This window comes from Oryx dammah, unplaced genomic scaffold (assembly GCF_014754425.2).
Source record: "Oryx dammah isolate SB20612 unplaced genomic scaffold, SCBI_Odam_1.1 HiC_scaffold_1, whole genome shotgun sequence".
Taxonomy (NCBI): domain Eukaryota; kingdom Metazoa; phylum Chordata; class Mammalia; order Artiodactyla; family Bovidae; genus Oryx; species Oryx dammah.
This window is the reverse complement of record NW_024070185.1, coordinates 85,272,117-85,284,919: the sequence shown is the minus strand read 5'-3', so window position 1 is coordinate 85,284,919 and position 12,803 is coordinate 85,272,117. Positions and strand designations below refer to the sequence as shown.

At 42.4% G+C, this 12,803-nt stretch overlaps 1 non-coding gene across 1 annotated transcript; it reads left to right on the top strand.

Annotated features, from left to right (window-relative positions):
• Positions 1–12,368: 12,368 nt before the first annotated feature.
• TRNAS-GGA lies at positions 12,369–12,440 on the top strand. The gene has a single exon. It is a non-coding gene; the product is annotated as a tRNA-Ser (tRNA).
• Positions 12,441–12,803: the final 363 nt, after the last annotated feature.

The following is a 12,803-nucleotide window of genomic DNA, read 5'->3' as shown; positions in this document are numbered from 1 at the left end:
GAGCCAGAGAAAGAAGAGGGTTTCTGAGAAATGAGAGGGTTTGAACACAGTGAAAAAGAATCACAGGTCTAGTGGAAAATTCAAAAATGAATGAGCAATAAGCACATAGAAATTGAACAATTTTTAAAATAGAAGGAAGCAATTATTTAATCCTGGACAATTCAAAATTTATGCAAGGAAGGGAATGCAGTCATCGCATATCATCTGACTTAGCTGTGAGCAATAATTTACATAATTACAGTCAAGTCAAAATACCTGATTGATGTTGTCAGAATTATTTTGTCAATCTGGCAGAAGCTTAAGCCTCACTTTCCAAAGAAGCAGGTCCATAGGTAGTATCTAAAACCCCAAAGTCAAGAATAATATCAGAAATATGGAGAAATACAAAGGCACATATCAACTGAGATAGTAAAAAGAACTGAAAAGAGTTAATTCTGATGACTGAGGCTCAGGGATGGGGATGTGGGAGAGGAAACTGCTTTTGAACCTGGGAGAATTTTTAGACATGATTGAATTAACAAAAATGAGTCAGGGCAATATAGCAGGAGAGGCCCCTGCATAGAGTTTTGAAGGAACAAGACAAGCAAAATGAATTGGTAAATGGTAGGGTATGGAGAAATCACATGTCGACCATATGAATTTGTTACATATTTGTTGTCTTCCATAAGCATTTTATTTCATCAGTTCAGAAAAATAGTTCTCAAACAGAGAAAGGTGACATTTCAGGACTCCAGGGCTATCCCAAGGAGTCTGAGAAGCCAAGCGAGCCAAAGGGACTCTGAACAGCTCTAGTGATTGCAGTAGGAAATGGTGGTTCATGCCCAGCCATTTCCAAATATCCGTTCAGACCCTAAGAGCTGCCAAGAATCCTGGTACCTGCCTCACTCACATCTCTGCTCTTTAACACTGGACATAATCATTTACATCCAGTTAAAATGGCAACACACTCCAGTACTCTTGCCTGGAAAATCCCACGGGTGGAGGAGCCTGGTGGGCTGCAGTCCATGGGGTCGCTAGGAGTTGGACACGACGAAGAGACTTCACTTTCACTTTTTACTTTCATGCATTGGAGAAGGAAATGGCAACCCACTCCAGTGTTCTTGCCTGGAGAATCCCAGGGACAGGGGAGCCTGGTGGGCTGCCATCTATGGGGTCGCATGGAGTCGGACACGACTGAAGCAACTTAGCAGCAGCAGCAGTTAGCTCTTCATGGTTAATTCCTAAAACAAGATGATTCCATATTGTTTTAATATACAATCACATTTCATTCCTGTTAACTGGCCAAGATACATGAACTAAGTAATCTAGCAATCTAATGCTAATACTTTCTCATAAGTTGAAAGATAACAATACCATGTGCAATAACATCACCCCTGATAAGCTTTGACCACCATCTTCCATGGAACCCCATTTGCCTCCTTTGTTGTTGTTCAGTTGCTAAATCATGTTCCACTCTGCGTCCTCATGGACTGTAGCACACCAGACTTCCCTGTCCTTCACTATCTCCCAAAGTTTGCTCAATTTCCTGTCCACTGAGTCAGTGATGCTCTCTAACCATCTCATCCTCTGCCACCCTTTTCTCGTTTTGCCTTCAATCTTTCCCAGCATCAGGGTCTTTTCCAATAAATCGCCTCTTCTCATCAGGTGGCCAAAGTATGGGGGCTTCAGCATCAGTCCTTTCAGTGAATATTCAAGGTTGAATATTTCCTTTAGGATTGACTGGTTCAATCTCCTTGCAGTCCAAGAGACTCTCAAGAGTCTTCTCTAGGACCACAATTCGAAAGCATCAATTCTTCAGCACTCAGCCTTTTTTATGGCTCAACTCTCATATTGGTGCATGACTACTAGAAAAACCATAGCCAGTGTGGTCTCTTGACAAAACTCTGTAAGCTTTTGCCTTGCTTCATTTTTTTACTCCAAGGCCAAACTCGCCTATTACTCCAGGTATCTCTTGACTTCCTATTTTCGTATTCCAGTCCCCTATGATGAAAATGAAATGTGTGTGTGTGTGTGTGTGTGTGTGTGTGTGTGTGTTCCAGAAGGTCTTATAGGCCTTCATAGATCCATTCAACTTCAGCTTCTTCAGCATTAGCGGTTGGGGTAAAAACTTGGATTACTGTGATGCTGAATGATCTGCCTTGGAAACAAACCAAAATCATTCTGTCATTTTAGAGACTGCACTCAAGTACTGCATTTCAGACTCTTTTGTTGACTCTTGGGGTTACTCCATTTCTTCTAAGGGATTCTTGCCCACAGTAGTAGATATTAATTCAGATATCATCTGAATTAAATTCAAATATTTCCATTTTAGTTCACTGATTCCTAAGATGTCAATATTCAGACTTGCCATCTCCTACTTGACCACATCCAATTTACCTTGATTCACAGACCTAACATTCCAGGTTCCTATGCAATATTGTTCTTTACAGCTTTGGACTTCTCTTTCACCACCAAACACATCCACAACTGAGCATTGTTTTCATTTCGGCACATTCACTTCATTCTTCATGGATCTATTAGCAATTGCCCTCTGCTCTTCCCCAGTAGCATATTGGACACCTTTGAACCTGGGGTGGGGTTGGGGGGTGGCGCACATCTTCCAGGGTCATATCTTTTTGCCTTTTCAAACTGTTCATGGGATTTTCAAGGCAAAAATACTAGAAGGGGTGGCCATTTCCTCCTCCAGTGGACCATGTTTTGTCAGAACTTTCCTCTATGACTTGTCCATCTTGGGTGACCCTGCAAGGCCTGGCTCATAGCTTCATTGAGTTATGCAAGCCCCTTAGCTATGACAAGGCTGTGATCCATGAAGGGGGTTGTCTCCTATTTTTCTTAAATAAACATTTACTTCTGTAGCGGTTTCATATTTTCAGAAGAGTTACAAAGATGGTACAGAGAGTTCCCACACAACTTCCCCTTACTGGGAAAACCTCACATGACCATAATTCACTTGTCAAAACTAAGAGAGAAACTAATTATTAACTAAACTCCAAACTTCATTCTGAGTTCATTAGTTATTTCCCTAATGTTCTTTTTCTGTTCCAGGAGGCAATCAAGGATACCACTTTTCATTTGAAATTGTCTTTTCCTTTTTTTTTTTTAATTTTTAGTTACAAAGCATCAAATGACTGGCTCTATCTTTAATTTTAGCAAAGATCTGGTAAACTTGTAATGCAGTAAAAATAAGACAAGGAAATAGAGTAGGAATTTTTTAAAATATCTGAAAACAAATTTTATTTATGGAGTTCTACCTACACATTCCTTTCCCAGACCCTGTAGGAGTTGCAAGAAATGGTGTGCTGCCTACCACTGTTCTGTGGAGGAGCATGGACTACATACATCACTTGCCCTTTGTCTACCCCCTACACTAGTCAGGATTCTCCAGAGAAACAGAGCCGACAGAAAGAGATTTATGACAAGGAATTGGCTCATGCCATTATGGAGACTGGCAAGTCCAAAATCTGCATGGTGGTCAGGAGCCAGGAGACCTAAGGAAGAACCAATGTTGCAGTTCAAGTCCAAAGGCCATCTGTTGGCAGACTCCCTTCTTCATCTGGGAAGTTCAGGTTTTTGTTCTAGTCTGTCCCTTCAGCTGATTAGATGAGGCCCACCCACAATATGGAGGGTAACCTGTTTACCAGAATTTCACCACTGAAGTGTTAATCTCATTCAAAAACCACTCTCATAGAAACAACCAGTATGTCTGAGCACATTGACCCTGCCAAACTGGCCCATAAAATTAACCATCAAAACCCATTTCTCTCCTTTTCCCATGGTATCCCACAAAAGAGTCTAGAAAAGAGGGAGTTTAACACTAGCCTGAAAGAATCACCTGGTGAAAATGCACTGGTTTTCACTCTAGATGGGAGAGTCCATATGCATTTAAGTAGAGCGTCTTGTTTTGAACAGGAAGTCCTGGGGGGTATAAGAACATGTGTAATTAAATGTGGGGGCTATAGACATAGAGTATTGATGTATGTTCTAGAAAGAGATTTAAAAAGTGGTTTTGACTCTGACCCTGGGGAATTCCCAGAAGCCTGCTTTGATAGTCCCAGACCTGCCACTGATGGCAGGAAATTGAGCAAAATTAAAAGTCTATAAACACACATGACAGGCTTTCTTGGAAAAGCTAGTCCATTTCCAGGACAGCTTTCCAAAGGAAAGAACAGAGAACAGAAAATTGGACACTGGGTCATCACAGATCCCCAGTGATTCTGGTAATGGGAAAGAAACACAAGTGTAGCCTGCCCATGAGGGTCAAATAGCACAGAAATACCGCTGGAAGGGACCCTCCAAGGCCACAGGGGATGAGTGCAGAAGGGAAGCAAATCCTTTGCCCAAGAAGAAGAATAAGCCTGACAAGATTTCCACTCAGATATACCTCCAAACTGCGGAGGGCAATAAAACAGAAGCACGGGAAAGTGCAAAGCACTGCAATTCGGACATCCATGCTCTGCAAAGTTGTCATAGTATTCTGAAACTTGATTTCTAGACCCACAATCAACACTGGCATTCCTGATATAGTTCTTAAATTCCCTCATATCCAGTAAGTTCCATCCTAAAGCCAGAGTGTAGGTACTCTTTGGATTTTGAAACATTTAGGGGAAGTATAAGCAGGAATTTGCAGAGCAGGTAAGAAACAGGTAGAGCCAGCGTTTTCCAGAACTTTTCCATTAGAGGATGTTCCTAAAGAAGATTTAAACTCCACCCCCAGCCCTGGTAGAAATGCCAGGTGCAGATATTCAGGTCTATTGCAAATATGCTGTACAGTCTTTGAGGTCACGCATTCGGAGAAGGCAATGGCACCCCACTCCAGTACTCTTGCCTGGAAAATCCCATGGACAGAGGAGCCCGGTAGGCTGCAGTCCATGGGGTCGCGAACAGTCGGACACGACTGAGCAACTTCCCTTTCACTTTTCACTTTCATGCATTGGAGAAGGAAATGGCAACCCACTCCAGTGTTCTTGCCTGGAGAATCCCAGGGACGGGGGAGCCTGGTTGGCCTGCCATCTCTGGGGTCGCACAGAGTCGGACACGACTGAAGTGACTTAGCAGCAGCAGCATGACTTTCAGGAAAATCCACTGGGTTGGAAAGCGATCACTGCCTTGCAGACCACCACTCATCACTGACCACAGGTGAAGTCTGGGAAGACCTTGCCCCACTGAAGACTGGCATTACTGTCAGAGCCCGATCATTCTAGGGTCATTTCAGTAGCCATTCATTAAATGTCCCCCAGAGAGATGCATTGTGCTGCGTGACAGTGTTCTGAGACAAGGTAGCTCACCTACAAATGAAACTATGAAACTGCGATGGCAGCTGTATTATGTGCAGATCCAATTAACAGAGTGAGCGCTAATGAAGACTATGGACTTGAGTTAAGGGTAATGTATCTGCATTGGCTTATTAATGATAACAAATGGACCTCACTAATGCAAGGTGTTAATAATAGGGGAAACTGGGCATGTGGAATCCTATATGCTATCTGATCAATTATTCTGTAAATCTAAAAATTTGCTTACAAAACTATTAGAATCTGCTGATTGCAAAAGAGAGAGCAAGAGAGAGGAAGAACACATATGTATACACGGAGCCCATATGTAAACAGAATATTTCCAGAAATTTTCTGGTTGACTGGGAGCAGACTTAAGAAACAGACTTAATCATCTCTCTTTTCATTCCTTTTGAGCTGTATACCAAGTGTATGCATTGCCTCTTCAATAAGAAATATGATTTTAAAAATTAAAACAAAAAAAAAAGAAATAAAGGAACTAAAAGAAAACTGTCCTATTCCTTAAGTATATAGCTTCCCAGGTGGCACAGTGGTAAGAATCCACCTGCCAATGCAGGAGATGGAGATACAGGAAACATGGGTTCAATCCTTGGTCAGGAAGATCCCGTGGAGTAGGAAATGGCAATCTACTCCAGTATTCTTGCCTGGAAAATTCCATAGACAGAGGAATCTGGCAGGCTATGGTCCACGGGGTTATAAAGTCTCAGGCAAGACTGAGCAACTGAGCACAATATTTAAGTAAAAGCAAAGTGCTAGGAAGACAGAGAAGCAGAAGCAGACCAAAGTAATTAAAAAACAGGTAAACCATGGACCCAAACTTTAGAGGTATCTGGTTGGGTTTTGTTTTTATTTTTGCCCAACTGTTGGTAGATTCCAGGTGAAAGTGCAGATATACAACCTCTGAGCAACAGTGCAGTGGTCATATAGTAACAACTCAGTCACATAGGATAAGCGGCTGGAGCCATGCAGCTAGTTCTGTTGGTCAACCAGCTTTTCCTTATTACGGAACCTGTCCATTATGGTTGGGGAAGATCTCCCAGCATGCTGGATGGTGACCCAAAAGGAGCAATACCAACAGAGACAATGGTGCTACGTTGCTCCCATGGCTTAGCCCAACCCAGGAATTTCTAAACACACCCAAAAGACAGAAGAAAACTATCAGCAAAGACTGCAGGTTAACAGACCAGAGTTTGGGGCAGAAGCCAGGAGAGTCAAGGACTGATTATTGTGTGTTGTTGCTGTTTTTAGAAGGAAAAATATCCTAAATATCTGTGCATGGAGCATTGTATTGTGGCAACAAGAGGCCAAAGCTTCCAGTTTTGCTTAGTAATTTTTTAAAATGTCATAAAGCATGTCACCCTGTGGATTCATAAGCTATTTCCTTTCCTCATCAGACAGAAATATAGCAAAGACTGTAACAATATTCTAAATTCCTGGCAAAGAGCCTCAGGACCATCAAGAAAAGCTAAATGTCCTCTGCTCAAAGCCTCCTCGAAATGTCAAGTGCTCTTGTGACTTTATGTAACTGGCACAGAAGTAACGTTTCAAGCTTTGAGGACTTGTTTCACTCCTGAGAGAGGGATTCTGCCAAGCAAATGCTCTATCACCTCGTAGTGCTTCCAGCTCTGTCTCAAGTTCTTTCTGAGGGCCACTGCATCTCTTAGAGTGCCTCTCTGTTTCTCTCCATTTAGCACAAGGAGTATGTTCACTTAGCTTCCAATTTTATTAGTAGAACTGAATTTATTGCAGCCAGAGATGCTAAAGTTAGTCACAAGGTACAGTGGGGTGCTACTGTGGTCCCACTAGAGTTGGAGTTCAAGTAAGAATTGACAGCCTAAAACCCTAGTGTGCAGAAAAATCACCTGGGCCATTTATTATGTGGCAGATGCTTCCTAGATCTGTAGCATCAGATAATATGAGGATGGGAACCAGGAATATGCTACAATTCCAGACATGTCAGCTGCCATCTACAGTTAGAAATTTGCAAGCCCAGCTGAGAACTGGAATTATTCCTCCCTGCAGCCTGCATCAGAGGATGAGAGGGTCACCTGGGATGAGAACTGGAGATCAACGGCTCCTGCATTTCTGTTCCACCAAAGTTTCTGGAATCTATATGGCCCATCTATGGCAGTTCGAAAAGGAAAACATCAAAAAGGTCAGAATACAGGACCTTATGGGCTTGCCTGGTGACCCAGTGGTAAATATCCTCCCAACAAGCAGGAGATGTGGGTTCCATATCTGGGTTGGGAAGATCCACTGGAGAAGGAAATGGCAATCCATTCCAGTATCCTTGCCTGGGAAGTCCCTTGGGCAGAGGAGCCTGTTGAGCTACAGTCTATGGGGTCACAAAGGGTCGGACATGACTTAGAGACTAAACAACAAAAACAGGAACTTATGGGATTTGTTATAGTCACAGTAATTACTTAGACTAGAAATGGGAAGGGATCTCAAGAAGCAGCAGGTCCCTCATGCTCCCCAGTGAGTGAACGTGTGGAGATCACACCCTAGAACTCCCCAGCTGCAACAGCACCAGCAGGGATGCTGCTGCAGCCACTCCCAGGCACCACATCTCTCTGACTCTGCACAGCTGCCTCCCACATGAAGAAGCTGCTCAGTCTGCATGCTGGGAATGGTCCACGGGGAACCCTCAGCCAAAAAGGGAGGGGACTGGTGATTAGTACTCCAGCTTCCCTGTACCTTGCTGGGCAGTCCTGAGGCAGTCTTAGCAGGGTTCATCAGAGGGTCTCTAGCAGGAATGAGCCCCTATCACGACAGCAGTCACCTCATCATTAACCCCACTTTAAAAAAGGCTTTCCTTCTCCCTTTCCCTCTCCTCCAGTTGCTTCCAAGAGGTCACTGCCCAGTGAACTTGTAATTGAGCAGGACTCTATGGGGGCTGCCAGACCCCTCCCACATATCCTCTGCTTTAGCTCTTCTCTGAAGTACTGAGATAACACTATCTGATGTACGTTTCCTGAGTTGTTTTACAGATACTAAAACCCCTACCAAAGGGAAGCAAGTAACAACTTGATGATCATGAGCATGTAGCCCCCAGCCTTGCTGGCTCCTGAGGACTGATGACATTAACCTCTGTGACACCTCACCATCAAGCAATCAGAGACATGTTCATGAGCTGATCGCATACTCCAGGACATCCCCTTCTTCACACAGCCTTTAAAAATGCTTTGCTAAAGCCTATCAGGAAGTTTGGATGTTTTGAGCACTAGCTGCCCTGGACTCCTTACTTGGCGCCCTGCAATAAATGCTGCACTTTCCCCCACCACAACCCAGCATCGGTAGATAGGCTTTACTGGGTGTGGGCAAGCAGATCCAAGTGTGGTTTGGTAACAGAATTGTACCAGCTTCTTATCTCAGGTTCAGTTTGTGCAGAAAGTCAAACTAAGGTTCAAGCTTCATCCTCTGCTCCCTATGAATTGCTTGATTGTGTTTTACTTTTAAAAATTAAGGATAGATGAGCAAGAAAAAATTATTATATGAGATTGGGCTAAATCCATATAAACAGATCAATTTTAAATTATTCACAATAATTACACTAGCAGAAAAACATACTAATCATAGGAATACAAGTGCAGAGGTCACAACTGCCTATAACTCTGTTGACTGTGAAGTGAAATTTGAGTTTTTAGTCTGCAAAAGTGACAGTCCCAGCACAATTTGGAACAAAGACATCTGAAATCAGAAAGCAAAAAGAACTACACTTGATGCCAGTGCAAACAGTAAGGGATAACCAATGACATGAGCTCGCAACCAGAGAAATGATACACAGCTTTTGTTATTAGGAATTAGATTTTAAGCACACAACTATTACAGTCATAGCCTCACACTGAAAACCACGTGATACTAAAGCCTTGCTGTGCTGTGCCTAGTCACTCAGTCATGTCTGACTCTTTGTGACCCCTTGGGTTGTAGCACACCAGGCTCCTCTATCCATGGAGATTCTCCAGGCAAGAATACTGGAGAGGGTTACCATGCCCTCCTCCAGGACAGGGATCAAACCCAGGTTTCCTGCTTTGCAGGTGGATTCTTTGCTGTCTGAGCCCAGGGAAGCCCATGAATACTGGAATACTGGAGTGGTTAACCTATCCCTCCCCCAGGGGACCTTCCTGACCCGGGAATCAAACCAGGGTCTCCTGCATTGGAGATGGACTATTTACCAGCTGAGTTACCAGAGAAGCTCCTTAAACTTTACCCCTCCTACAAATATTAACTCATGATGAGTCATGGATTCAAATGCAAAACTTAAAAAACTATGAAACTTGGAAAAAAATGTAGGAGAAAACCTTCAGGATCTTGACCTCAGCAAACAGTTCTTAGACATGACACCAAAAGTATCATCCACGAAAGGAAAATGTTGTTAAGCTGGACTTCATCAAAATTAAAAGCTTTTACTCTGTAAAAGACCCTGCAGAGAAAATGAAAAGACAAGCTAGAGATTTGAGGGAAAATAGTTGCAAACCAGCCACCCATCCATCCAGCCAACAAAGGACTTGTATCTAAAATATACAAAGAACTCTCAAAACTCAACAATAAAAAAGAAACAATTCAGTTAGAAAATGGGCAAAATACAGGAAACATTTCACCAGAGAATATGCTGATGACAAATAAACACTCAAAAAAAAGATGGTCAACATTGTTAACTATTATGGAAGTGAAAATTGAACTATAATCGCTTTACTCCAATCGGAATGGCTAAACAGAAAACACTGATGATGCCAAATGTTCAAGAGGATTGGAGAAACTAGATCACTTATACATAGATGGTAGGAATTAGTGGAAAATGGTACAGCCACCCTGAAAAACAGTTTGGCAGTTATTTGTAAAACTTAACATGCAATTGTGGTGTTGGAGAAGACTCTTGAGAGTCCCTTGGACTGCAAGGAGGTCCAACCAGTCAATTCTGAAGCAGATCAGCCCTGGGATTTCTTTGGAAGGAATGATGCTAAAGCTGAAACTCCAGTACTTTGGTCACCTCATGCGAAGAGTTGACTCATTGGAAAAGACTTTTATGATGGGAGGGATTGGGGGCAAGAGAAGAAGGGGACGACAGAAAATGAGATGGCTGGATGGCATCACTGACTCGATGGACGTGAATCTGAGTGAACTCCGGGAGATGGTGATGGACAGGGAGGCCTGGCGTGCTGCGATTCATGGGGTCGCAAAGAGTTGGACACGACTGAGCGACTGAACTGAACTGAACATGCAATTAACATATAACCCAGCAATTGTGTTCATGGACATTTATTCTACACACAATGAAAAACAGGTACACATACACAGACCTGTACACGAATGTTCACAGTAGCTTTACTTGTAATAATCAGATGCTGGAAATGACCTAAACATCCATCAAAGGTGAATAGCTGAATTGTGCTGCATCCATACCACTCAGTAATAGAAGGGAAGGAACTATTGATCCACTCAAGAACTTGGATTAATCTCCAAGAATTATGCTGAATTTAAAAAAAAATCTGAAAAGGTTACATACTGTATGACTCCATTTACATAACATTCTTAAAATGACAAAATCACAAAAATGGAAAATAAACCAGTGGATGCCAGGAGTTAATGGGATGGAGGTGGGGAGGAAGGGAAGTGGGTGTGGCTATAAAAGGGCAACTTGAGGGGTCCAGGTGGTGATGGAAGTGTCCTGTATCTTTACTGCATCAGCATCAACATTCTGGCTATGATATTGTACTACAGGTTTGCAAGATGTTACCACTGGGGAAGGAGGAGGGCATGGCAACCCACTCCAGTATTCTTGCCTGGAGAATTCCATGGACAGAGGAGCCTGGTGGACTATAGTTCACAGGATAGTGAAGAGTCAGATAAGACTGAAGCAGCTTAGCACACATGCACATACCATTGGGGAACCTGGGTAAAATGCACGTGGAATCTCTTTGTATTATTTCTTACAACTGCATGTGAATTTGCAATTATCTCAACATGAAAACACTTAATTTCTAAAACCAGAACAAAACACACAGGAAATGTCATGAATTGAAAGAATTCCAACATCATGTTCAAATACAAAGGCAAAATTTTACTGAGTGTTAATACACGTTAAGCAACAGGAGAAAAACAATTTTAATGATTTGAGAAGTCAGGGATTCACTGAATAATGACCACTTTATAGTCACAAACATTGCTTTTAAGTATTAGAAAGGTTTGAGAAAGGTAAAGAAATATCATTTTCAAAGCCTGGCACTGTTTCTACTATTGAATTCTACATGGATCTCTTCATTCTCTACTACTTGAGGAACTGAGCCAAAACCATCCCAAGCAGTAAATGGTGCTCTGGTTGCCAAGAACACTATTAATTCACATTATTTAAACCATTTCACCAACAGCTCTTGTTTTATAGCATCCCATACAGATTTGACCTATTCACACAGTTGAGAATTTGCAAGCCTCTTCCCTCTTCCTTTTGATAGCACTTCAAAGCCTGCATCTGTTGTCCCCAGTTTCCTTCTGAGTCTCGTAAGTGGTTACTTTAGTAACTCACCAGGATGCACAAGACCACATGTTGGCTGTCCACAGTTTAAATTCTTCCTTGTTCATCCAAATTGAGGATGAATCAGGGATTCTTTCTTCTGATCTGAATACAGCTTTCTTTAAAAAATTAGAAAAAGTGGCAAATTTAATGCCAGTAACAAAACATGAGTTATAATTCTTCATATGTCCAGAAGTTTGAATAGTGGACGATTACACAAATTTGGTAACTTTGTAGTAAGCTTGATGACACATTGAGCATCAGAGGGACTTAGGCCCCTGGTAATATTCACATATCCATATGTATTAGTTACTGTCTAACAAATTACCCCACAACTTAGTGACTAAAAGCAACAATAAACATTTATTATCTTACAGTTTTTGTGGATCAGGAATTCAAGAGTGTCTTATCTAAGACAGTCTGGTTCAAGGTCCATGATGTGAACCAAAACCAATGCTCAAATCCTCCAGCCAGGCTGGAGGAATTCCCTCTTACTCTGGAGAGCTCAGTGATCTTTGTGCTATTCACTGTCAACTGATTGGATGAGGCCTAATCACTTTGGGGCTTCCCTGGTAGCTCAGAGGTTAAAGCATCTGCCTGGAATGCAGGAGACCCAGGTTCGATCCCTGGGTCGGGAAGATCCCCTGGAGAAGGAAATGGCAACCCACTCCAGTACTCTTGCCTTGAGAATCCCATGGAGGGAGGAACCTGGTAGGCTACAGTCCATGGGGTCGCAAAGAGTCAGACACAACTGAGCGACTTCACTTTCACTTAATCATTTTGCGGAGGGCAATCTGCTTTACTCAGTCTATGTATTCAAATGTTAATCTTGTCCAAAACACCCTCACAGAAAACATCCAGAATCATGTTTGACCAAATCTGGGTACCCTACGGCCTGTCAAGTTAACAAATAAAATTAAGCTCACATCCACTGTTTCTCTATTAATATATTGACATTAATTATCACACCATCCCCTCCTAAGTATTTTACTTGCCTATTC